At 40.7% G+C, this 24,962-nt stretch overlaps 1 protein-coding gene across 7 annotated transcripts in view; it reads left to right on the forward strand.

The window, feature by feature from the left end:
• CDH18 (cadherin 18) overlaps positions 1-24,962 on the forward strand; it is a 646,256-nt gene that overhangs the window by 530,742 nt on the left and 90,552 nt on the right. The gene's annotated exons all lie outside the window — the stretch shown is intronic.

The following is a 24,962-nucleotide window of genomic DNA, read 5'->3' on the forward strand; positions in this document are numbered from 1 at the left end:
AGGGGATGTTTCTCAGTATTTATTTGTTTGTTGGTTGGTTTGTTGGTTTGTGCAAGTAATTGGAGAGCTATTGCTAATGAACATAAATGGTGCTAATATTTCCTAGGACCAAGAGCCACTCCTAAGGACAGTTTGGGAGCCACTGGGTCTTTCCTGGTTTATTATTATTATTATTATTATTATTATTAATGACAAACAAAGGTGATCTTATCCATTGCTTCCCAAACTATTTTTTTACAGCCCACATGAAGACAGTGAAGGTAATGAGTGAATAGACAAAAATGTACAGAAAGGATATGCTGAGCAGAGGTGCTCAGTAAGAGAACAAAAAATTATTGTGACTTTTATTCTTCATGTGCTCCCAAAAACTGGTTACTTTTCTATACACATGCTGTGTGCTATGAAAAATCCAATAAAGTATATCACCTTCAGTGTATCATCTTTGTGCTTCTCAGCTTGGGTTCTTTAGGCCCAACTCTGCCTTTTAAATTTGGGGGCTATGTTTCCGTTTTCTGTGAAGTCTAAGGAAAACTATTGTATGTGATCTTTTTGAAATGAGTTTTTTAAAATGTCACAGTTGTGTTTGGAAAATTGTTGTTTCTGTGAGTGTTAGAATATTGCAATTACATTTCTGAGAAGTACATTTCCATATTGTATAGTGAAGGAACTTAAAGCATTAATCAAGGGCCCTCATGACTTATTTAAATGGAGAGTTCTCTCTCCTTGAGATCAGTATAGTCTTTCTTTGAACACCAGAAACTTGCCTGCTGTTTGATTATTGACATTTTACACTGTTTAAAATGCCATATTCTTCTTTTCACTCTCAAATGTGAAATTGTATCTTCAAAATTACACTAGGCTTACAGCTCCATTAGTCACTAAAATATTGCTGTTCAGCAAAAAAATGAATGGAACTGTTATTTTTGATGGGAAAAATGAATGGTTTTGAAATTATATGTGGCAAACACATTCAACAACATGTTCCAGTAAAATGATTCTGTAGGGCATGTTTGGGCATGAAGTAAAATGGCACTGTATTGATGGGTGTTTGTTCTCATTGATAGAGAAATGTGTCACTTATAAACTTTGTGTTGTCCTCTGTATTATTTTACTTTATATTTACTTTTCTTTTGGTAATACTGATTCATAAGATGAACAAACTGAGTCATACCTGTTGGGGTAGAAAAATAAGGAATGCACAAATGAATCATTTGAACATAAAAAATACAAACTATGATGGCAGCAGAGACATGCTTTAAGTATGCAAAACTATCCCTCCAGCTTCATTTTCCACTCAGCCCATTGTTGTCAAATTGCATTTTTTTCACTTTTGGTTTTAGAAAAAAATATCCAAATCACTCATAGATTTTGGATTACATTTTTGAAAGTACATGCAGATGAGTATATTTGCATGTTTTATTCATATAGCCACAGTTGCTTTAGCATTGTGCTCTTTCTACCCTTCCTCACTTGCTCCACTTCTCAGTGCCTTTTTGATAGCCTCCTCAGATATTCACTGTTTTGGTCCAAGGGCTCTGGGCAGAAATTTTAAAGACTTCTGGCAGCTGCTGCAGTACCTGAGTTAGCTTAGAAGGTCAAAGCCCCAAGAAAGAAAGGAAACAATTATTTCCTCTGAAACAAATTCAAGAGTTGGAGCATATGTTGCATGCAACATGCAATTTGCATTTGATAAAAATCAATAATTGTACTGTAAAAGCACTTTGTTTTTAGATGATGCGTTCTTTTTTTGCAGCAGGCATTAGCCACTGTTTACACCTCACATTAAGCCATTGGCCATGTCTTGCTGTGAAGAAGCAGCAGGTTAGAGCATGTTGATGAATTGCTCCCATTTTACTCAACTCACCTTCAAGCCTGGAGTAACAAACCACAAGGCTTGGCTTAACATGATGTGTTAGAATCAAACTGTTATGTATTCAGTGGTCTGTGTTTGCCTGAGCTTGAGTCTGGACTAAGGATTGTGAGCTCCTTTGTTCTGTGATTCGATACATGATATCCAATCACAGAACATTTCAGGATTTGGGCCTCTGCCATTGGCCCTTAAACTCTGAGTCATGATTCACAGCTTAGAAGTTTAGATAGCCAATCACGTTTGGAGTGGGAGTGGCCCAGACCTTCAGAAATGTATATAAGCAGTTGCTTTGCACCTGTCGTCCAGTTCTGTTAGTTCAATAAAGGTTCTTGCTGTTATCGTTGTGTCGTCCCTCGTGGGAACCCACCCACACTTCACAAACCATGAGTGCTGGTTTGTACATAAAAGTAAATCAAGCCTCATGATTTGTTTCTCCCAACTTGAGGAAGGGCAGACCTAAACAAAATAAAAGATGCTCATGGTTTATGGCAGGGGCATCCAACTTCCAAGAGTCTGCAATCTACTCCCAGTATTAAAAAACACACCCTGATTATGGCTTGCCATAACATACAAAGACAAGTGTTGGCATACTTGGCATAAAAGGGACATTTTCTTCTCTCACACATATGAGGGAAGGCCTCTTCTCAAATGATTCTAGTTACAGGTAGGTAGCCGTGTTGATCTGCCATAGTCGAAATAAAATAAAAAAATTCCTTCAGATCTGAATAAGTTGTGCATGCACAAGACAGCTCATACAAATAATAATAGTTGGTCTCTAAGGTGCTACTGGAAGGAATTTTTTTATTTTGTTTCTCAAATGAAGTTTGCCTTCTGCAGTTTAAAGAAATATCTGTATAAAAATGAATAATCTTTTGTCAGGAATTGCTATCCAGTTAATCAAGAGCCCCTAACACGTTTTTTTACAGAGATGTCTACACACTTCATTTTTATAGTTACAGATGGGTAGCCGTGTTGGTCTGCCATAGTCGAAATAAAAAAATTCCTTCCTGTAGCACCTTAAAGACCAACTAAGTTAGTTCTTGGTATAAGCTTTCGTGTGCATGCACACTTAAGCTTATACCAAGAACTAACTTAGTTGGTCTTTAAGGTGCTACAGGAAGGAATTTTTTTATTTCATTTTTATAGGATTGACTTAAGGGATGTTGCCTGCATTCAGTCAGAATCTATGAGCTGTAGGTTACTTTGCCTCATTTCTTTCACAAAGTATTGAGTCAGTCCCAGTGCAGATATGTAGCAGAATCATCAGCTATCTAAGGAGACTTCTGCCAGTTGTATCTCTGCAGTCACAAGGCATACCCATGATGTTGACTTGTAGAAACTCAAGAGTCAGTCTCATTTTCCGGGGGTTGGAGTGGAATTCTTGCTCATTTTCTTCATGCCTGTGAATCTATATAGAGATGGGATGGAATAACTGCTGAATAAAAATTCATAATATTGGGCTGTAAGAATGAGTCTTTGGGGTGTGTCAGAGTGAAGTGTTTTTCAAGTGTTAATGCCAAAAAGACAAATTTGCTAACAAATCTTAGGGGGAGAATTTGAGCATGCAGTGAAAGAGACTATGCCTTGGAGATCTAATATTCAATTACACCCTGAGCCATTTGCTGATAGCCTCTGCTGAGCAATCTGAAATGAATTATTATATGTGATTGATTTCTACTTTGCTCTGCTAAGAAGAGGTCACATTAGAGAATCAAAGCTCATCTTCTTGGTCAAGCCTTTCTTTATTGCAGACATATGTTTCAAACAGAGCGTTTGACTTGGCTTAAACTAAAATTTACTGGCAAGTCTACCAATGATTATTTCATGGTTTTTCTATAAATATCAAGTTCTTTCATTAAAGAGACTTTTTTGGGGGGAGGGAGCTCCCCCCTTTGCAATTTTTGTCATTAAAAATGCAATAAGTCTCTTCCATTTTATTTATACAGCAGTCAAAGCATTCTGTTTGTTGCAAGGAATTCTTCAGAATATCTGGCTCAAAACAACCTCAAAATAGTGTTTCCAAAGTTTCTACTCTGCATTTTGAATTTTACTTTCTTCCTTCTTGGTTTTTATCTACCACCCACATGTATTGTAACTCCTGACAGCCAGAGTTATCTTTGAGGCTTACCTAGAATAATATTTAGAAGCAAATGTGAAGGTGTTTCCTTGATGAATCATCCAAGAAAATAGAAGGGAGGTAAAAAGTTTCAATAAGACTGGTAAATTTGGAGGAGGAAGGGGGCCTCCTATTTATTTCATCACCGTCTTATGCGTATATCTGTTCAGAAGTAAGACCTGTTGAGGATTTTAGCCTTAGCACTACCATAAGGCAAGTCTTACATTTAAGGGATTTAATCCCCACTTTTCAACAGATTCCCAGGTTTTCCCTGCTCCCTCTTTTAATACTGTTTAAATTTCATCAGGAAGTGGTGGGATGCTAGTGTTATTTGGGGTGAAATGCATTTGAGGGTGCATAGCAGCAAGAGCTGTGGTCTAAACCACTGAGCCTAGGGCTTGCCGATTGGAAGTTCGACAGTTTGAATCCCCGTGACGGGGTGAGCTCCCGTTGCTCCTGCCAACCTAGCAGTTCAAAAGCACGTCAAAGTGCAAGTAGATAAATAGGGACTGCCCCGGCGGGAAGGTAAACGGCGTTTCAGTGGGCTGCTCTGGTTTCGCCAGAAGCGGCTTAGTCATGCTGGCCACATGACCCGGAACAACTGTCTGCAGACAAACGCTGGCCCCAGAGTTGTTTGCGACTGGTCTTAACTGTCAGGGGTCCTTTACCTTTACCAGCAGCAAGAGCAGGTTGTGGTTTTAACCATTCTAAAAAGAAGGGAGAGTGAGGGTGCATACAGATGTGGGAAATACTGCATTAATTTTCCTGGATTGTAATGCTCATGCTATTACCCTGTTTTCTAACATTCACACTGCAGTAGCTGTTGGTTATGGAACTGCAGCTTTTTCTCGACAGAAAGGCACATTGCACTAAATTCCATTCACACCAGTGGGTGTGGTGTGAGACAGCAACAAACGCATCAATGTCGCTATTCCCCCACCCTTCGCACACATGTGTTTTTCTGTTTCAGCAAAAAAGTAGAAAATGGCACGAAAGAACTGTATGCCAGTATACTGCCCCAATTTCAATCACCGTATTCCAGAGATTTTCTAGGTTAATGAGGTTTCAAACAGGTTTTTTTCCTTTTTCTTTCTGGAAGCAGTTAACACTGAAATAGTGCTAAACTTCCTATATATTTCTCTAGATTTCCGTAAGTGCCTTTTACACTATGTGAAAGCTCAAATACAGTCTGGAAATCAACAGTTAGGGAAACATTGGGGACATGAAGTGTTATGTACTGAGTTGAATAGGATCCAAAATGCAGCAGTCTGATTGGTCCTAGAACAATAGGATTCAGAATGCAGCAGTCTGATTGGTCCTAGAACAATGCAGCAGTATGATTGGTCTGCAGGAGCCGCCCAATCCAGCTCCAGATGGAAGACAACCTGATTGGCCTACAGGAGAATTCTGGAAATAGCCAATCACGTGCAGCCCATTGTGTAAATAATGTATATAAAGCAGATACTTTGGGGGGACATTCATTCCTCCTCACCACCATGAGCTGAATAAAGAGCATGAAATCCACTCTTGACTCTGAGTATATTTCATGAAGTAAACTGCTTCATAAATGCAGCCTAAGATTCATCTCCAGTTCCCTCTTCCACATATGCCAGTTTTTGGCCTAACTCTGCTGATTACATATTTCAAAGGATGACTACTACCACCACCCAACTGAAAGAAGCTGTACTTCCCAAGGGATCACTGCTGCATTGGCATAAAGTGATTTTTCTAAAGCAAATGCAGAGATTCCTGCTTTTAATGAGATTTAGTTCTTTTGTGGGAGCACAGGAAGCTGTCGTCTTGTCATGACATTAGTGCAAATGTTCCTTAATCACACATATTAATTTTGTGAATGCTGATTATAGACTAATAAGCCTCCTTTATCCATCACTGAACTTTTGTTCTTACGTCTGTATGTGTTTAAAAAGTGGGACCACAATCTAGTTCAATATTCCATTTAAAAATATGTGGAGCTTTTAATTAAATGAATGTATTTTCTCCTCCGGGTGTATTATGAATAAAACCATAGTTTTGTAGGCCTCTGGAGAAGAGGAGCTGATTTCCATCATTCCGTTTCCCCTAAAGTGCCTCTGCTGTGAATTTGGTAATGTAACGGGAGGCAAAATTCTGTATATTATGTCAGTTGAGATGTATGATTCTGGGATGAATTTGATAAGGCCTTAATCTGCATTTGTGGAATCCCTAGGCACTTTACAAAACCAGGATACTTGACTATCGCACTCCACCACACATAATTCATAAATTCACATTTAGAGTTTCCCAAATTCATCTCAACACTGGTGAAAATACTGCAACATAAGTCAAATTATCTTTTTCCACAATAGCATACTGTTATAAGGGCTTTTGGCAGGGAGGAATAGGCTGAATACCTGTCCCTCTTCTAATTCCTGGCTGCAATAGGTTAATGGGTCATTAAGGGAAACCAATGAGTAGCTCTATTCCAGAGGGCAAATGGGTGGACCCTCAACTCTCTGTTAGTTAGAAATACAAAACTCCAGAGTTAAGAGCAGAGTTTGCTCTCATGTGAGCTAAAATCAGGCAGAAGGCCAGAAAGCAATTTTTGATTTCTGTTTGAATCAAAGGCTGTGGCTATGAAAGAAGCAAAACCTTCTTGGGAGTTGATGTTAACCCTTCCACCACAGGCCTGGGTAGTTTATATGTGTAAATTTACCATATATCATAAGCTCCGTCATAGAACTTCAGTATTCTGGTGACAATGTAGTGTGTATACACTCAGAGGATGACCTCCAAACCATCCTGAATATCTTCATAGAAGTTTATGGAAAGCTTGGCCTATCGCTCAATATCCAAAAAACCAAAGTGATGCACCAGCAAGCACAAAACAACCCCTGTGCAGTGCCACAAATCCAACTTAACGGTGTAATGTTGGAAAGTGTCAACCACTTCTCCTACCTGGGCAGTTATCTTTGCGCAAGGGCTAACATTGATGCTGAAATCTGACATCGCTTGAGCTCCGTGAGTGCAGCTTTCTCCCGATTGAAATGCAGGGTGTTTGAGAACCAGGGCATTCTCAGGGAAACCAAAATGTTTGTTTACAAAGCTATTCTTACTACCAGCCTTACTGTATGCTTGTGAAACGTGGATCACTTATAAACGCCATCTCCAACTCCTCGAAAGATAACATCAACGATGTTTCTGAAAGGTTTTAAACATCACTCAGGAAGACAGGTGAATGTCAGTGTACTGGAGGAAGCAAAGATCACCAGTCTTGAAGCAATGATTCTTCACCATCATCTTTGTTGGACTGGTCATGTTGTTCAGATGCCTGATTATCATCTTCCAAAGCAACTACTCTATTCCAAACTTAAAAATTGAAAGCTTAATGCTGGCAGTCAACAAAAGAGATTTAAAGACTCTCTTGAAGCAAATCTTTAAAAATGTAGTATAAACACTGACAACTAGGAAACACTGGCCTGCAAGCACTCCAGTCGGAGAACAGCTTTTACCAAAGGTGTCATGGACTTTGAAGAATCACGAACTCAGGGCGAAAAGGAGAAATGAGCTAAGAGGAAGGCATGCTTGGCAAACCCTCATTGTGATCAACTCCCGCCCAGAAACCTATATCCCCACTTTGGAAGGACGTGTGGATCCAGAATTGGCCTCCACCATCACTTACGGACTCACTGTTAAGACCATGTTCATGGAAGACAACCTTACTTGGCTACAAGTGGAAGAAGAAGAAGAAGAAGAAGAAGAAGAAGAAGAAGAAGAAGAAGAAGAAGAAGATATAAATATACCAGTCTCCACTGTGTTTCATTTCCAAAGGGAAACATGAACCCTGGAACATGGTACCTCTGGAATCTTACACTGTTCAGAGATTGAGGTGGCATGCAGCAATATCTATGTCCTTTTCTAGGAAGATTTCATGATGCAAGACATGTAAATTTTCAAAGACAACTATAAATGTGATTTTCATTACCAAACATCAACATCCATCCGGGGGCTGACTGCACATTCTTTAAGAGGGTGGGGCTTCCATTTCTGCTGCTTTCAGTGGAAGGTTTCCTATTCTGGACATTTGCAGTATGACCACATGGGCATTTCTTCACACATTTTTGAAGCATTGAAAGACCCTGGGTGCTTGCCGATGGAAGGTTTCCTAAAAAGTACTTCAGACAAGACTTTCTAGATCTGGATTTCTGCTCTAGAAAAAACCTCTCTGACAGATCCCAAACAGATCCCAAACAATAAGGAGGCCCTCCAGGAAGCTTGGGAGAGGAAATGGAAATCCTAACTGTGATTTTTTTATTCCCAGGGGTTATTGGAGGACATTCCCTTCATTCCAGTGATTGAGGTTACATCTGTTTATAGTTGCTTCTTCCAGTACCACCTGTGGTAATTAGCACACACACACCAGTTTCCTGGAACATTCTCTTCTGTAATTCTGTGATAGTGTTATTTTCTGTGTGCCAACCTAGGCTATTTTAGCTTTACACAGTTAGAATTGCTCAATCTGAGTGGTGGGCCAGTGGAATGTTGGGGTCCTGCTTCATCACTGAATGCATATATCAAATATATATACAAATATCTACATGGTGCCTAGGGAACAACTTGCACCTTAATATCAGCAAGACAAAGGAGATGGTGTTGGACTTTTGGAGGAAGAGAGGAGAACTAGCCCCGCTGTACATGGGGAGGGCTGTGTGGAGAGAGTCTCTTCCTTTAAATTCCTAGGAGTTTATCTCAGTGAAGACCTTACTTGGAAAATCAATACAACCCAGGTGGTTAAGAAAGCCCAACAGAGACTCCATCTCCTCAGACTATTGCGAAAGAACAATGTCAATCAACATTTGATGATCTCTTTCTACTGGTCCACAATAGAAAGTGTCCTTTCATACTGCATCACGATGTGGTACTCTGGTTTGACATCAACTGATAGGAAGTGCCTACAGAGGGTGGTGAATATAGCTCAAGATATTATGGGCCGTCCCGTGAATCCACTGGATGAAATAGTGGAAGAACGTTGCCTCAGGAGAGTGAGGAAAATTCTCAGGGATGATTCACACCCTGGCCGTCACTTTCTTGATCCCCTGCCCTCAGGCAGAAGATATAGAAGCATGATTAGTCACACCAACAGGGTAAAGAACAGCTTCTATCCGTGGGCTGTTAGGCTGCTGAATGAAAAGATAACAACAGGGCAACTGACTTTCAGGTTTGGTGTGTGTGTGTGTGTGAGTAAACGAGGGGAATTAAGACTAAGAGAGCTGAATGGGGGTGCTCGTTTAATCTCACTGTATATACAAGTTGTACAAGTGAAAATAAAGTATATCAATCATGGGGGCTGAAGCATAATCCTTGCTCAGCTTGCTGTTCTGGAGAATGGGATGGCTCCTCACCACCAGTAGGAAAAATGGACCCTGCCTACATGCCAAGAGGAGGCACAAGCCCAAGCAACAAGAATGCCCTACAGGAATCCCTGGGAATAGAAATTCATGGTAAGAATTCCATTTTTCTCAATCCTATCTGACCCTGGAAATGCCAGACGTTGAATTCTGGATCTTTTCAATACAAATAATGTGATATATACCACTGAATGACATCCCCTTCCCCTAAAAAGATAGGGAAGCAGGAAACTTTCATCAAGGTTTGGGTCAAACAAAAACAAACCATGTACAGGGACACGCTCTCCCCCCACCCCCAGGCTATGATCCAGACACATTTCCACAATTTGTTTGGCATTTTGCTAACACTGAAAGCAAGATGGGTTACAGCTGGTGAGACTGAAGGAGCACTAATGAACTGTGGGTGAGGGGCTTTCTTTACACTTCATTGGAAAGATTTTGATGAAACTGTAGGTTACCAGGTAGCATTGTCAAGGAAGGCTAGACTGCGAGGCAGATGGATGCTTTGCTGCAAACTTTGAAGTTTGCAAGCATCCCTCAGGCAAACATGTTGCAATAAGTACCTCCAGGGATGGCTCAAAGCAACAGTCACTGCTTACTTTAAAAATAATAATAGATCAGATAATAAGAATGGTAGTGCTTATTATTTAGTGTGTACTTTACGCCTTACAAACTTTGACATCTCTGGTCCATTTTTGGGTACAGCTAGCACTAAGCTTCCCTCAAGATTTTAACAAGGTGAAAATTTCCAAAGGAGGCATATAGTATTGATATTTTGCTGCCTGTTGGTTCCTACAAATTTCACAAGCATTCTTATGTTTTCTGTGTAATATTCAGTCCGTACAACAGATGATTTTATAAATTTAGGATTTCTTGCTTCCCTAATATCCTTAGTAGGCTATTTTTACTGCTGTTGTCATCATTACACTTAAAGTGATATTTTTAACAGGATTCAGCTTTCTCAACTCCCTAATTTATCCAACTAACAAAGAAATCTCATATTCTTTAGGAGGATATATATATTAAATGCCTCAAAGACTTACAGTTTTTGCATGTTTGCGCAGAAATAAGTTCTCCTATGCCCGTTTGTGCAGAAATAAGTTGCACCCAGATCAGTTTATATTGAATATACTTGCAATCCCATTAGAAAATATGGGTGTTGTTATAAAAGCCATCTTGTCTGTTAGGGGATTCCTTGTCATTTCCTACTACTGCAATCTTTGAAGAAAGACATTTAGTTTGTTAGACTTCATGTAAATTTATCAAGGCGGAAAATTCAACCGCTCTGAACCTCACTAACTACAAAAAGAATAAGGCCAGTGACAGTCCCTTTTTATTATCATTAATCTGCAAGATACAGCTGATACAATGGGTTCTTTTTCTTGGAGATAGCTTTCAAGCTCTTGTTCTCAGTGTTAAATGGCAAAGACTGGTTACACGAAAGCCACTCTTCTCCTGTCTCTGTGAATTTGAGAAGCTGAAGTTCTAATGCATTTGAAATCAGTCCTGATGAAATGTTGTTAGCACCCCTGTGAAAAGGATGGCTGACCTTGGTCAAATTATCGTACTCAAGAGACGCGCAAGTGTTGAAAGTTGTAGGTGTTTCTGCAATCTGCTGTGTCAAGGGGTGATGCCTCCACAAAGAAAGTGAAATCCTACCTTCCTTCTCACCTACTTGGCTTTTCCTCTAAAGTTCCCAGAGTGGTTGTAGCTTGGTGAAGGGAGAATAGGGATCTCATAGGAACTGTCAGCATCCTTAATAAACTACAGCTCCCAGAATTCTTTCGTGTGTGTTTTTTAAAAGAGTCGTATAACACTTCTTTAAATGTATAGTGGCCTAAGAACTGACACTCCAGTGGAAGGATTGAGATATATGGTGAATGCTTAATTTGAACTGTATCTGATAGTGTGATTCATTTTACTGTGAACAGTTGCCAGGATCACTTGAGCCATGGTTGGGGGCTTCACGGATTATACTGCTTAAAGGTAAAGGACCCCTGACAGTTAAGTCCAGTCACAGATGACTCTGGGGTTGCAGTGCTCATCTCGCTTTACAGGCCAAGAGAGCCGGCATTTGTCTGCAGACAGTTTTTATGGGTCATGTGGCCAGTATCACTAAGCCGCTTCTGGCGAAACCAGAGCAGCACGTGGAAACGCTGTTTATCTTCCCGCTGGAGCGGTACCTATTTATCTACTTGCACTTTTTGGTGTGCTTTCAACCTAGTCATTATATAAAATGTCTCCTCTGTCATTCAACCCATAAGAGATGTAGCTTACAATGGAACTAAGACATCTGCCTGCACGGTATACATGAGGGAAGCATACCTCGCCCTAATGCAGAGCATTTATGGAACATACACCACAGATGCATATTTAAAGACTGTGATATTAATGCAAAGGTATTACATAGAAGAGGAATTTCAGCACTTGAGCATTTTCCTTGGTGTGCAGCATGGGTTGAGAGGAGCAGGCAATATTTGCTATTCACCATTTAAGAAACTGAGAGAAAAGTGTAGGAACGTATCTGGTTTTCTTGTAATTATGGAGGAAAGTATCATAGCTGTTTGGACAATGCAACAGCAAGGGCAGGAAATACTTTCTATCCGCATGCAATTATGTGAGCCCATGTATAGGAATTTAAATAGCAAATCAGAAACAACATTCCGTACTTGGCAAGCAATGAGGAGCAAATTGCAGAGCAGCCATCCTAATAGGAATGCATGGATCAGTCTATTTTCAGCCAGTGTCAATTTTACATGTGTTCATTCATGATACAGTTCCATCTCATTTCCACATTAAAATATAGGTTGCTTGGGTTTTTTCCAATTAACCCCCCCACACACATGATTTATCCTTATATATACACATTTGCACACATATTTCTGAATTTATTTCCTCGCAAAAGAAGCATTTATGAAAGTGTTTTATGAAAGTGGGACGTGGGTGGCGCTGTGGGTAAAACCTCAGTGCCTAGGACTTGCCGATCGTATGGTTGGCGGTTCGAATCCCCGCGGCGGGATGAGCTCCCGTCTTTCGGTCCCAGCTCCTGCCCACCTAGCAGTTCGAAAGCACCCTTAAGTGCAAGTAGATAAATAGGTACCGCTTTATAGCGGGAAGGTAAACGGCGTTTCCGTGCGCTGCGCTGGTGCTGGCTCGCCAGAGCAGCTTCGTCACGCTGGCCACGTGACACGGAAGTGTCTCCGGACAGCGCTGGCCCCCAGCCTCTTAAGTGAGATGGGCGCACAACCCTAGAGTCGGACACGACTGGCCTGTACGGGCAGGGGTACCTTTACCTTTACCTTACACATTCCTAAACATACTTTATACAATATATGATTTCTAAAATCATTGATGGTACTGTGTTTGAGTTAAGAATTGTGTTGCAAAACCTGTAGAAGGCTGAATTCCCCCAGTGGTCCCTACAGTGCATTCATAGCATGGGAGGGCACTTCCCTCTGCTCTGGCGGGCAGGGTCAAATCTTCAGATTAGTAAATTTCTCAAACACTTACTTTACTACATAACTCAGATCAGTGCTAGTCCAAAGTTAAGGACTGCAAGAAGATCAAACCTATCCATTCTTAAGGAAATCAGCCCTGAGTGCTCACTGGAAGGACAAATCCTGAAGCTGAGGCTCCAATACTTTGGCCACCTCATGAGAAGAGAAGACTCCCTGGAAAAGACCCTGATGTTGGGAAAGATGGCGGGCACAAGGAGAAGGGGGTGGCAGAGGACGAGATGGTTGGACAGTGTTCTCGAAGCTACCAGCAGGAGTTTGACCAAACTGCGGGAGGCAGTGGAAGACAGGAGTGCCTAGCGTGCTCTGGTCCATGGGGTCACGAAGAGTCGGACACAACTGAACGACTAAACAACAACAATTTCGTGGAACCTTTTAGTTCCCCGCCCCCCCAAAAAGCTCCCTTCCATTTTGCCATATTTTAATTTTATGTTTGTTCTTCTTTATTTTTATTTTTTGAGGTGGCTAAGCAGGGTTGAAAGGGTTTAACCCCTTCAAACTGGCAACTGTCCCTTTAAAGAAGGTGTTGCTTTTGCAGAAGGTCAGGCTATCTTTAACGTTAAACTTAAAGAGGGGTGAGGTATACCAGGTTTTTCCATTCTCTCTTCAAAGGCTGGCATCTAATACTTAGTTAAAGTAACATAAGGCAGCGAAAATATTTAGAATGGATTTTACCTTCTTAAGAAATAAATCTTAAGCTCCACAGTTGGTCAGAGGCTGCCAGAAGGTACTTGAGAATTTACTACTTTAACACCTCCAGAAAAGACTAAAAATCGATTGGACTTTTTTTATAATTAGAGATAATGAACTAAATGGAATGAAATGAATTTTCAGGCCTTTTGTTACTAACTTCCTTGCTAATTTACACACAGTTTTAAATAAGCTATAAATGAACTTGAGTTATAGCCATGAATGCCAGCTAAAATAATGGCCAAGCAAAACTATACGTTCCATATTCACAGTGAGTTACTATTCAGCATTTTCTCCACAAGACTCACTTCCAATTAATTTCAAAAATTCAGGTGAAGCTGCATGGCCAATATTTTTTTTTCCTGCTGTAACTATTCAGGGCCTCCACAGGAATTTGTTCCCTAATAATCTTAGTCACAGGTCCAGCTGAAGAATGTTACCTTCCACAGTTTTTTCTGCCATTGTGGTTCATTATACCACCACTTCTGTTTCTTCTGATCTGTACAGCTTGCCTTTTCCTTCCACCTTTTGCCCTATTTCCACCTTTGCCCTGTCTGTCGCTTGTTTTCAATGCCGAGGTGCCACAATCCTTTCTCTTGCATCTTTTCTCTTCCTAAAACCTACCTACAAGCCATCTTCTTCTGGTGTCAGGCAGTGGAATAGTGTGTGGGGCCACATGGAACAAAATTTGTTAGGGTCACAAAATTTTCTGTGATCTTCTGGGTGACACAGACACTGTCAGACAGTTGAATGCACATGCGTCCTCTGTCTGTTTCCCTCCTTCCCTCCCACCCTACCCCTCCGCACAGCCCGGGCTCTGGCAAGCCATGCTGCACCACTGGTGTCATAAACCCAGTTCATGCAAACATTGGCACAATTGTGAGAAGTGGGTATGGCACACTCCCCTCTGCCATCCACCTCTGGCATTATGTGGGATGAGCTCATCACTTCTGTGTACACTTTCCTCCTTCTATTTGTTTTGTTTTTTGAGGGGAACGATTTTTCAAATTGGAACATCATTCATAAAGCCATATGGAGCAATGTATTCATTGTTCCTACAACAAGGCTTATGATAAGGGACTCCTTATTTTTTATTTTTAAAAAAAGTTCTCTCCAAGTTTCTATTTGAAGAGAGATGCTCTAAATCAGGCATGTCCAACTCCCAAGAGACTGCAATCTACTCCCACTATATATTAGAAAATGGCAGTGATCTACCCATTGGAATGACCAAAGTTGTTAAGCTACTTTTGGGGAGCCAGAGTTCTGGAGCTCCCCCCCCCTTTATTGGGGAGATCAATCAGGATGACACAATCAACCAGGATTGACCAGGGATGCTCTGCGATCAACTGCTAGATCACAATTGACTGGTTGGACATGCCTGCTATAAATCACAGGTCAGCAACCTTCAGCTCACGGGTCAAATCAAGTCATTTTCTTCAAACCATTCACACATACGTGATGTCAGGTGCATAAGAGGTAGATGTGCAGTTGCTTTTCCTACAGAAAGTAGGATTGAACACTCCCCCACATCAGCTGGGAACTCTATCATGCACCCTCTGTACCTGCAGAAAGCAAATATTAACACACACCCTGTGTGTGTGGGGGGGGGGGTTCAGTCTTTCATGGTTCAGGTGCATGAGAGAGTTTCCCATGAAAGTTCTCACTGAGTAATACAGTATATAAAAGAAGGAGCAATAATTCTGCTTTGGTGGAGATGCTGTTTCTGCTGCCTTCCTCTTTATCCCCACAGGTTAATTGCCGGGTGCTTTGGGACGCGGGTGGCGCTGTGGGTAAAACCTCAGTGCCTAGGACTTGCCGATCGTAAGGTCGGCAGTTCGAATCCCCGCGGCAGGGTGAGCTCCCGTCGTTCGGTCCCAGCTCCTGCCCACCTAGCAGTTCGAAAGCACCCCTAAGTGCAAGTAGATAAATAGGTACCGCTTTATAGCGGGAAGGTAAACGGCGTTTCCCTGTGCGGCGCTGGTGCTGGCTCGCCAGCTGCAGCTTCGTTACGCTGGCCACATGACCCGGAAGTGTCTTTGGACAGTGCTGGCTCCCGGCCTCTTAAGTGAGATGAGCGCACAACCCTAGAGTCGGACACGACTGGCCCGTACGGGTAGGGGTACCTTTACCTTTACCTTTACCTTGGGAAGAGAAGCCAGGGTTGGAAAAGACAAGTTCATGAGATGTGAGGTCCCCTCCCCCCTGTGGCATCTCTTATTATAAGTGATTTATTATTATAACACCATGCTCACATGAAATCCTATGAAACATCTGAGATTTGTGTCCTGTGACTTTAACAGTCTATGTGTGAAAATTACCACATTTTTTGCCTTCAGAATTGTGTTTTCTTCCATTTCAGCATCTTATATTGTGGGCTTTCTAAGTATCACCTAACAGTAAAATATGGTTTTGAGTATCTTTCTAGTTTTTCCCAATTCTTTGGCCAGTACCTTTTACGTGCATGATTTGTATTGTGCTTCCCCCTACTGCAGTTCACGAAACCTTCCCATGTTGACTTTTAATTTCTTGTCTTTTCATTTATGTGATTTGAAAAGTTGGAAGAGTGTGTCGAACACGATATCTGAATGGGAAATACAGAAATGGAAATAGCCATTTGTTGGTTCCTTGTGGTATGAAAATGGCATTTAATTTGAGGCTAGTTTGTGCTATTGAGAGATCTCCAGTGAATTGCATAATGTGCTGCATTTGCAGTTCTACGGGGATTATTCATTCATTCAAGAATGTTTAATGTGATTCAGGTGCGAGTAGCTTTTGTGAAGACTGTTTTATCAGTGCATTCTGCTGATGCCAGAGAGGAGGTGGTGGTAGTGGGGTGTGTGTGTGTGTGTGTGTGTGTGTGTGTGTGTAGGACTATTCGGAACCCCACTGGGAAATTTCAGTCATTTTATTAAAACTTTTATTTGCTTCTGTCAAAATCCTTCTGCTGTCTTTCTTCCCCAAGCAGGAACATAGAAATCTCAGTTCCTACAAAATTTGGTGGTATTTCCAGAAAAGTCTTTAAACCAACTCTATGAACCAGAATCTTTATTCTCCTTTGCTTTTAGGCCAATTGTAAAAGCTTGCTGTAACCTTTTCTTCTTTCTTTTCCTACTTTAGTGCATTAATTTTATCTACCATTGAGGAAAGCACAAAAATAGGATAGTGAACATTTGACATGAGTTGCTGTCAGGGACACCCAGAGAGTGGGTGGAGGAGACAGGGGACTAGGGGAGTGGTCTGTTGGGATACTGCCAGGGAGACAAAGGCCATCATGCCCCCACGCCGTCTCCGGATGATCCATCGATCTCCCGTAGAAACGCAGTATCAGTCAATTAGCGACACAAGCCTCAGAAACAGTATTCCACATTCCAAGGACTGGTGCATGCTCTTTCAGCAGAGTTCGCACAACGAAAGATGCACTCAGGAGAGCATTATTTACAACTTTATTCAGCGTTGGTCAGAACAAAGGAAAAACATGACTGCCTGTCTGCGTGTCCAGGCACACAGAGAGAAAAACAACAGCTATATACAAAAACAGAAACTTCCTGTGAGCCGGAAGTGCGCAGGCTGTGACACAACAACCTGCTCCCTTTTTAAGGTGGAACGGAAATATCCTAACATGGTCCAGGAGAGGGGACCAGTGATTTATGGGGTGTCATACCACCCACAAGGTAGGAGCTGAGGGGAGGAGGGAGAGAAGGGCAGTCTGAGGTAGAGAAAGGCGCCAGGATGTGGTGGAAAAACCAGGGTTCAGGTGAGGGGCAGGCCAGTAGATTCCCCACCTTCGCCAACCCCACGGTCTCCTAGAACCAGGAGGAGTTTGGAAAGAGCAGTGATGAATTCTGTGCAGGAGAAGTCTCAGGTTGTGGAAGGGAGGTGCCCCGCTGTTGCTGTAACTGCTCTATCTGGCTCAAACCTGTGGACAGCTGCCTAGAGGCTAGAAGCATGTGTGCATCTGTATCCGGAGCACTGCGGAAGCTGCTGGAAGTTTTTCTCTCATCAATAAAGAGTAAACTATCAGACGTGTGCTTTCCTTACCTGGGACAGGAAGTGAACACTGCTATTATGAAGGATATTGTAATCTAGCAACATCTTCTTGAGGAAGGCTGGACTCGATAGCCCCGATCTAGATGGATCAGTGGTCCAAATCAGTATAAAACAATTTCATAGTTCCAATACATTTTTGTGATATATCAAAGAGCTGGCCTTTGAAAACTGCAATGACTATTGCCTCCCCTACTGGTTGCTCTGCACAGCAACCCTTCCCCAAACCCCAGAAACACACACTATGAAATTGTGTCCCTGCCCCATAAGAATTTTAGATCTAAGCCTGAGGACATGGATAATCTCCTCCATTTTACTGAAATACTTACCCATTCATATCAGTGTAGTTTTTTATAATCTTGCATAAATGTTACACTCATGAAAACAATGGCTGTTTGGGAAGTCACGTTGAAGGGGAACAACTGTAGCCCATTGGCAGAGCACATGGAGAAGGTCTCTGGCTCAGTTCCTGGCATTTTCAGTAGAAGAATTTCAGTTGGCAGGACTATGGATGAACTCTGCCAGAGCCTTTAGAAAGCTACTGTTTGTTGGAGTAGAGCAGCTTCTCCAACTTAATGCTGTCCAGCTATTTCTGAACTCCAGCCCCCACCAGCCCTAGCCAACATAAGAAGTGCTGGAGCTCAGTAGTACAGCATCTGCTTTGGATGCAAAAGGTGCCTGCTTCAGTCCCCAGTATCTACTGATACGGCTGGGAAAGACTCTCTCTGTGTAGTACTGGAGAACCACTCAATTCTGAGCTACATGGACCAGTATTTTGGCATGAGTCAACTCCCTGGGTTTCTCGTGTGGTCAGGACTGGTGGGAGTTGTCGTCCCTAAAATAGCATTCTAGAGGAAATCTGGAGTAGACTGATTTAGAATAAATTTCATAGTTTCAGATATGTTCAGTTTAACAAAACACACACACACTGGTTATTACAGCTGATATCATTTGCCCTATATTATTGCATATTTAAATAACCAATTGATAGCTCTCATTCCATCCTTTCTCTGAACTGGAAATTTAAAGGAACCTTCCTTCCGGACTTCCGGGGTGGCACCATCGGTAATGGCGGATTCCCTCTGACTCGGAGGGGACTGGCTCTGCGGGAATCGGGTCTGCACTGCTACGGCGAAGCGGGGACCCTTCAAAAATCACAGGCGGGTGAAGCCTGTGACAGTGGGACTCGGCGGGCACCTTTTGCGCCCCCCCAACTTGCAAAGGAGCCCGATTACGGGTTCCGAAGTGAAGCGGGGAAGCGGCGCGGTGCTGTGAGTCAACTGCTTCTTCCGTGGAGCGAAGCCGCACAGCCGTTACCGGAGAGCGCTACCTTTTTCCTGTGACAATTGGACTACAAAACAACGATCCGTGAGTAGGTTAATTCGGGAAATAAAGGAGAGAAAAAAAAGAAGTAATTGGATACCGAAGCGGAGAGGCATAAACAGGAAGTCTGCCTTCCGTTCTTTGTAAATAGAGGAAAGCAATGAACTTGTAAGCTAAAACCTTGAAAGACACTTGAAAAAGACTATAATTCTATCATCTAAAACAAGCGATTTCCCCCCTTGACTGCAGGAGAGGAGGGGGGAAAGGTTTGAACTGTATTTTCCTGTAAAAAGAGAGAAAAGGAAGCTAAGAATCCACCACTTAAACCTGGGAACGGACTGCCAATGAAAAAGAGAATGCCGTACTGTGAAATGCGCTGTTGGTGAAAGTACTTTTTGACAGCTAACTCCGCAAGTCTGATACAAGTGAGATACAATATTTCTGGCTGGTTTCCCCTGGTTTCAAAGTAACTGGAAAATAACTGAATTTAAAACTGTCGTCTATTTTGTGAGCTGGGGGATTAAAAGAAAAAGGACATTTATTTTAAAATAACAACTGTTGCCTGTTACTGTGTCCCCCTAGAGGAAGTTTGAGATTGCTACAATAACAACTGGGCCAGGGGAATTTTCCACTTCATAACAAACTCTGATCGTGGGACTGACCTTGAGTATTATCTAGACTGTTATGGCAAATGAAAAAGAGAAGATAGATTTGCTTCAGGAAAAAGCAACAAGGTCTGGTAGAGTGTTATGCACAGACGTTGGGCTGCAGTGAAGAGCTTCAACATCTGGCCCTCCTGGTTTACCAACAGGAGCTGCATTGGCACAATCTAAACCCAAAGGAATGGCTTCCGAAGATGTTTTAGCTCAGGCACTTGGCAAAATTAATGAATCTTTGGAAAAATTAAGTAAACAAGTAGCTGAAGCATCAAATAAAATTGATCAAAATACCACAAGCATTAACAATTTGGGACAGAAGGTAAATACTAACACAGAAACTATTGAGAAATTACTACAGGAATCTACTTCGACCCGAAAGACAGCTGAAGAAGCAAAGGAAATAGCAGTTGCTGTAGAAGAGAAGTTACCACCGATACACAAGCAATTGGAAGACCATAGGTCAATACTGTCTATGATTGAATTGAAAGAGAAGCAAACGAATTTAAGAATCAGGGCTGTACCCGAACTTGAGAAAGACAACTTGATTGATTTTCTTACGCAGGAACTTGCAGACTTTTGGAACCCAGATTTGGAGAAGGATAACTTCAAGATAGTGAGTGCTTTTAGGCTTGGAAGAGGAGGGAAGAAGAACAGGGTGAGAGACTGTTTGATCACCCTCCGAACAAAAGAGGAGAGAGATAAAATCTTGAGTCTGCACTTCCAGAAGACTTTGGTAATACATCAGTCAAAAGTGGAGATATTTAAGGACATTCCGAAATATCTTCTAGACCTTAGGTCCAATTATAGAGATTTGGTTGCCCTGCTGAGAAACAACAAAATCATCTTTAGGTGGGAAGTCCCCCAAGGCCTTTCTTTTAGCTTCAAAGGAAGAAAGATAAAAATAAGATCAGAGGACAACAAAGCAAGATTTTTGAGAAACCACGGTGAAGACCTGCAGAAAGAAGCTGGAGAAGAGCCAGGAATACTAGAAAGAGGAACTTTAGACATACCAAAACTACCTTTTGAATTAAGAGACTGCCTGGAGAAGGTGATACCACCTACAGAACAGGAACAAGCACTTGGTGCAGTTGGAGGAAAGTAAAGTAATTACATCATGGCTCTGCAACTACTAAGCTGGAATTGTAACGGTTTGAATTCCCCTCAGAAAAGGAAATCTGTGTTTCATTTACTAAAAAAGGAACAATTGGACTTGATTTGTTTACAGGAAACACATGTAATAAGGCTACACAGGAAAGTATTGATTAATAAAAGACTGGGCCAGGAATTTATTTCTTTGGATAAAGTTAAAAAAAGAGGTGTAGTGATTTATGCAAAGGAGAGACTATTACCGAAATTTATCTTCAAAGATGACCAAGGAAGATTTGTGGCAATTGAAATTCAAATACAAGGAGAGAAATTTTTAATAGTAGGAGTTTATGCACCAAATGAGGGGAAATCTGAATTCTTTAAAAAGCTGCATGAGACCTTGATGGACTATTTGGACTATAATGTGATTTTGATGGGAGATATGAATGGAGTGGTATCTACACATATGGACAAGGCACAAAGACAGGTAGTCACTAAGGATGGTAGACTACCGAAAACCTTTTTTGAGATGACAGACAACTTAGACTTAGTCGATATTTGGAGAACAAAGAACCCCTTGGCTAGAGAGGGAACCTTCTTCTCTGAAGCCAAACTGACATGGACAAGAATTGACCAAATATGGGTAACTAGAGGAATGGCACCAAAGACAAGAAAAGTGGAAATCTGCCCAAAAACTTGCTCCGACCATAACGCTGTTAAGATGGAAATGAAACTAACACCAACCGGTTCCTTCAGATGGAGGATGAATGACACCTTATTTAGAGATGAAGAAGTGATTAAGAAGGCCCAAAAAACCTTGAGAGACTATTTTGAGATAAATATGAACACCAATGTTGAAAAAAGAGTAATCTGGGACGCAAGCAAAGCTGTTATGAGAGGGTTCTTGATACAACAGAATGCATTAAAGAAGAGAATCCAAAATGAAAAGAAGGATAAAATATTGGAGAAAATAAAGGAAAGTGAAAAGAAATTGAGAGCAAAACCAAAGTCGCAAGAGATCTTGAGAGAAATAAAATTATATCAAGTACAATACATGAAAATGATGAATCAGGAGATAGAATGGAAAATTAAACAAATGAGACAAAAGACATTTGAGTCAGCTAATAAATGTGGGAAATTATTAGCTTGGCAAATGAAAAAAAGACAAAAATTAAATACTGTTACAAATTTAGAAGTGGAAGGAAGGAATATACAGAACCCAGTTGAGATTAGAAACTGTTTCCACAGGTACTTTAAACAATTATATACACAAGGGCCACAGAAAGAAATTGACGTAGATCGATTTTTGAAAACAAATGGATTACAAAAAATTTCTCAAGAAAATGAATTAATGTTGAACTATAAAATAACTGAACAGGAGGTAGAAGGTGCCATTCAGAATATGCAACTAGGTAAATCTCCAGGACCGGATGGATTGACTTCTAGATACTACAGATCTTTAAAAGAATGGCTAGTACAACCTTTAAAAGAAGTCTGTAACGAAATAATGGGAGGAAAAAGGGCACCAGAGTCGTGGAAAGAAGTGTATATTACACTTGTACTGAAAACAGAGACTGAAAAGACTCAGCTCAAGAACTACCGCCCCATATCATTGCTCAATGTGGATTACAAAATCTTTGCAGACATTTTGGCTAAAAGACTAAAAAGAGTGCTAGTGGAAGAGATACATAAAGACCAAGCAGGCTTTCTCCCGGGTAGACATCTGTCTGATAATGTGAGAAACATAATTAATATTATAGAAAAATTACAAGTGAACATAAATACTAAGGCAGTTTTGATATTTGTGGACGCGGAGAAAGCTTTTGACAACATTTCTTGGAGTTTTATGAAGAAGAACCTACAGGGGATGGGGGTAGGCCAAGGTTTTGAAAACGGTATAAGTGCAATTTATTCAGAACAAAAGGCTAAATTAATTGTAAATAACGTGGTGACGGAAGAATTTAAGATAGAAAAAGGGACACAACAAGGTTGCCCAATCTCCCCACTGCTTTTTATATCGGTCCTGGAGGTTCTGCTGAATATGAGTAGAAGGGACCAGTTGGTTAAAGGTATACACGTCGGAGCTAAACAGTACAAGTTGAGAGCATTTGCAGATGACTTAGTATTGACGTTACAGGAGCCAGAATCTAGTACTAAAAGGGTTTTGGAACTGATTCAAGAATTTGGTCAGGTTGCAGGATTTAAACTGAATAAGTTAAAAACTAAGGTTTTAGAGAAAAACTTAACTGTGATGGAGAAAGAGAGGTTTCAGAATGAGACAGGTTTAACAGTGGTTAAGAAAGTGAAATACCTGGGGATTAACATGACAGCTAAAAATGGGAATCTATTTAAAGACAATTATGAAAAATGTTGGACTGAAGTGAAAAAAGAAATCTGGTCAAATTTAAAGCTTTCACTGCTAGGCCGTATCGCTGCTATAAAAATGAATGTATTGCCTAGAATGCTGTTTCTGTTTCAAACATTGCAAATTTTGGACAAAATGGACTGTTTCAAGAAGTGGCAGAGAGACATTTCTAGATTTGTCTGGCAGGGCAAGAAGCCTAGAATAAAATTCAAAATACTAACGGATGCAAAAGAAAGAGGTGGATTTGCCCTGCCAGACCTTAAACTTTACTATGAATCAGCAGCTTTTTGCTGGTTGAAAGAATGGCTGCTTCTGGAAAACGCAGACATTTTGGACTTAGAAGGTTTTAACAATGTATTTGGGTGGCATGCATACTTGTGGTATGATAAGGTCAAAGCACATAAAGCATTTAAAAACCATATTGTCAGGAAAGCATTGTTTAATGTTTGGATAAGATATAAGGATCTACTTGAAAATAAAACTCCAAGATGGCTGTCACCGATGGAAGCGAAGGCTCTGAAAAAGCTCAATATGGAGGCCAAATGGCTGAAATATTGGGAAATTCTGGAACAAGAGGGAGATAAACTGAAATTGCAGAGTTTTGAAAAACTAAAAAATAAAGTGCGAGATTGGCTTCATTATTATCAGATAATGGAGGTATACAATCTGGACAAGAAAATTGGCTTCCAGGTGGAAAAATCAAAATTGGAAACAGAACTGTTAGATCCCAAAACTAAGAATTTGTCAAGAATGTATAACTTGCTGTTGAAATGGAATACTCAAGATGAAACAGTGAAATCTGCTATGATTAAATGGGCACAAGATGTTGGACATAACATAATGATGGCTGACTGGGAACAGTTATGGACCACAGGTATGAAGTTCACGGCATGTAATGCCTTAAGAGAGAATATTATGAAAATGATATACAGGTGGTACATGACACCAGTCAAGCTTGCAAAAATCTATCATTTGCCCGACAATAAATGTTGGAAATGTAAAGAAACTGGGAGATGATTTATAATGAAATGAGAAGGGTATTTAAATATACCTTTCTGAAGAAACCAGAGGCCTTTCTCCTGGGCATGGTCGGCCAAATGGTGCCAAAGAAGGACAGAACTTTCTTTATGTATGCTACAACAGCAGCAAGAATACTTATTGCAAAGTATTGGAAGACACAAGATTTACCCACTCTGGAAGAATGGCAGATGAAGGTGATGGACTACATGGAATTGGCGGAAATGACTAGCAGAATCCGAGACCAGGGTGAAGAGTCAGTGGAGGAAGATTGGAAGAAATTTAAAGACTATTTACAGAAAAATTGTAAAATTAATGAATGTTAGAATGATGTCAGAATGAAATTAAGTGGTTCTAGCAGCAATGTCATAAAGGTGTATGAAAAAATGGCTGGTTAATAGGTGAGAATTTAAAGCTATAATATATTAAGTTAAAGGACTAAGACAAAAACAAAGAGGGAAAGGAATTGCTGAATTAACCAATTGAACCGGAATACAAAAAAGGGAGGTGAGAGGAGGTCAGGAAAGCAAGGAAATGAAATGTAAGATACGAAAGGATAAATTTGTTTCTAAGTGTTCTTTCTATATATTTTTTTATATACTTTGCATCTTGTATGTTTTTTCTCTATATTTTTCATTGTCTTTTATGTAATTTTTTGTTTTTGAAATCTCAATAAATATCATTTAAAAAAAATTATAAAGGAACCTTCCTTCCCCCCACCAGCACCCTTTTATACTGTTGTTCAGCTCAGCTCAGCTGGCCTGTCATGTATGTATATATATATATATATACACTTTGGGTGCCTTTTCACATATTAATTATTATAGTGTCATTATTTTGGTATAAAATTAAAATAGCTCTTTCTTTTTTAATGGCAGAGGCTTGCATTGACT

Source organism: Podarcis pityusensis (assembly GCF_964106645.2).
Source record: "Podarcis pityusensis genome assembly, chromosome: 7".
Taxonomy (NCBI): domain Eukaryota; kingdom Metazoa; phylum Chordata; class Lepidosauria; order Squamata; family Lacertidae; genus Podarcis; species Podarcis pityusensis.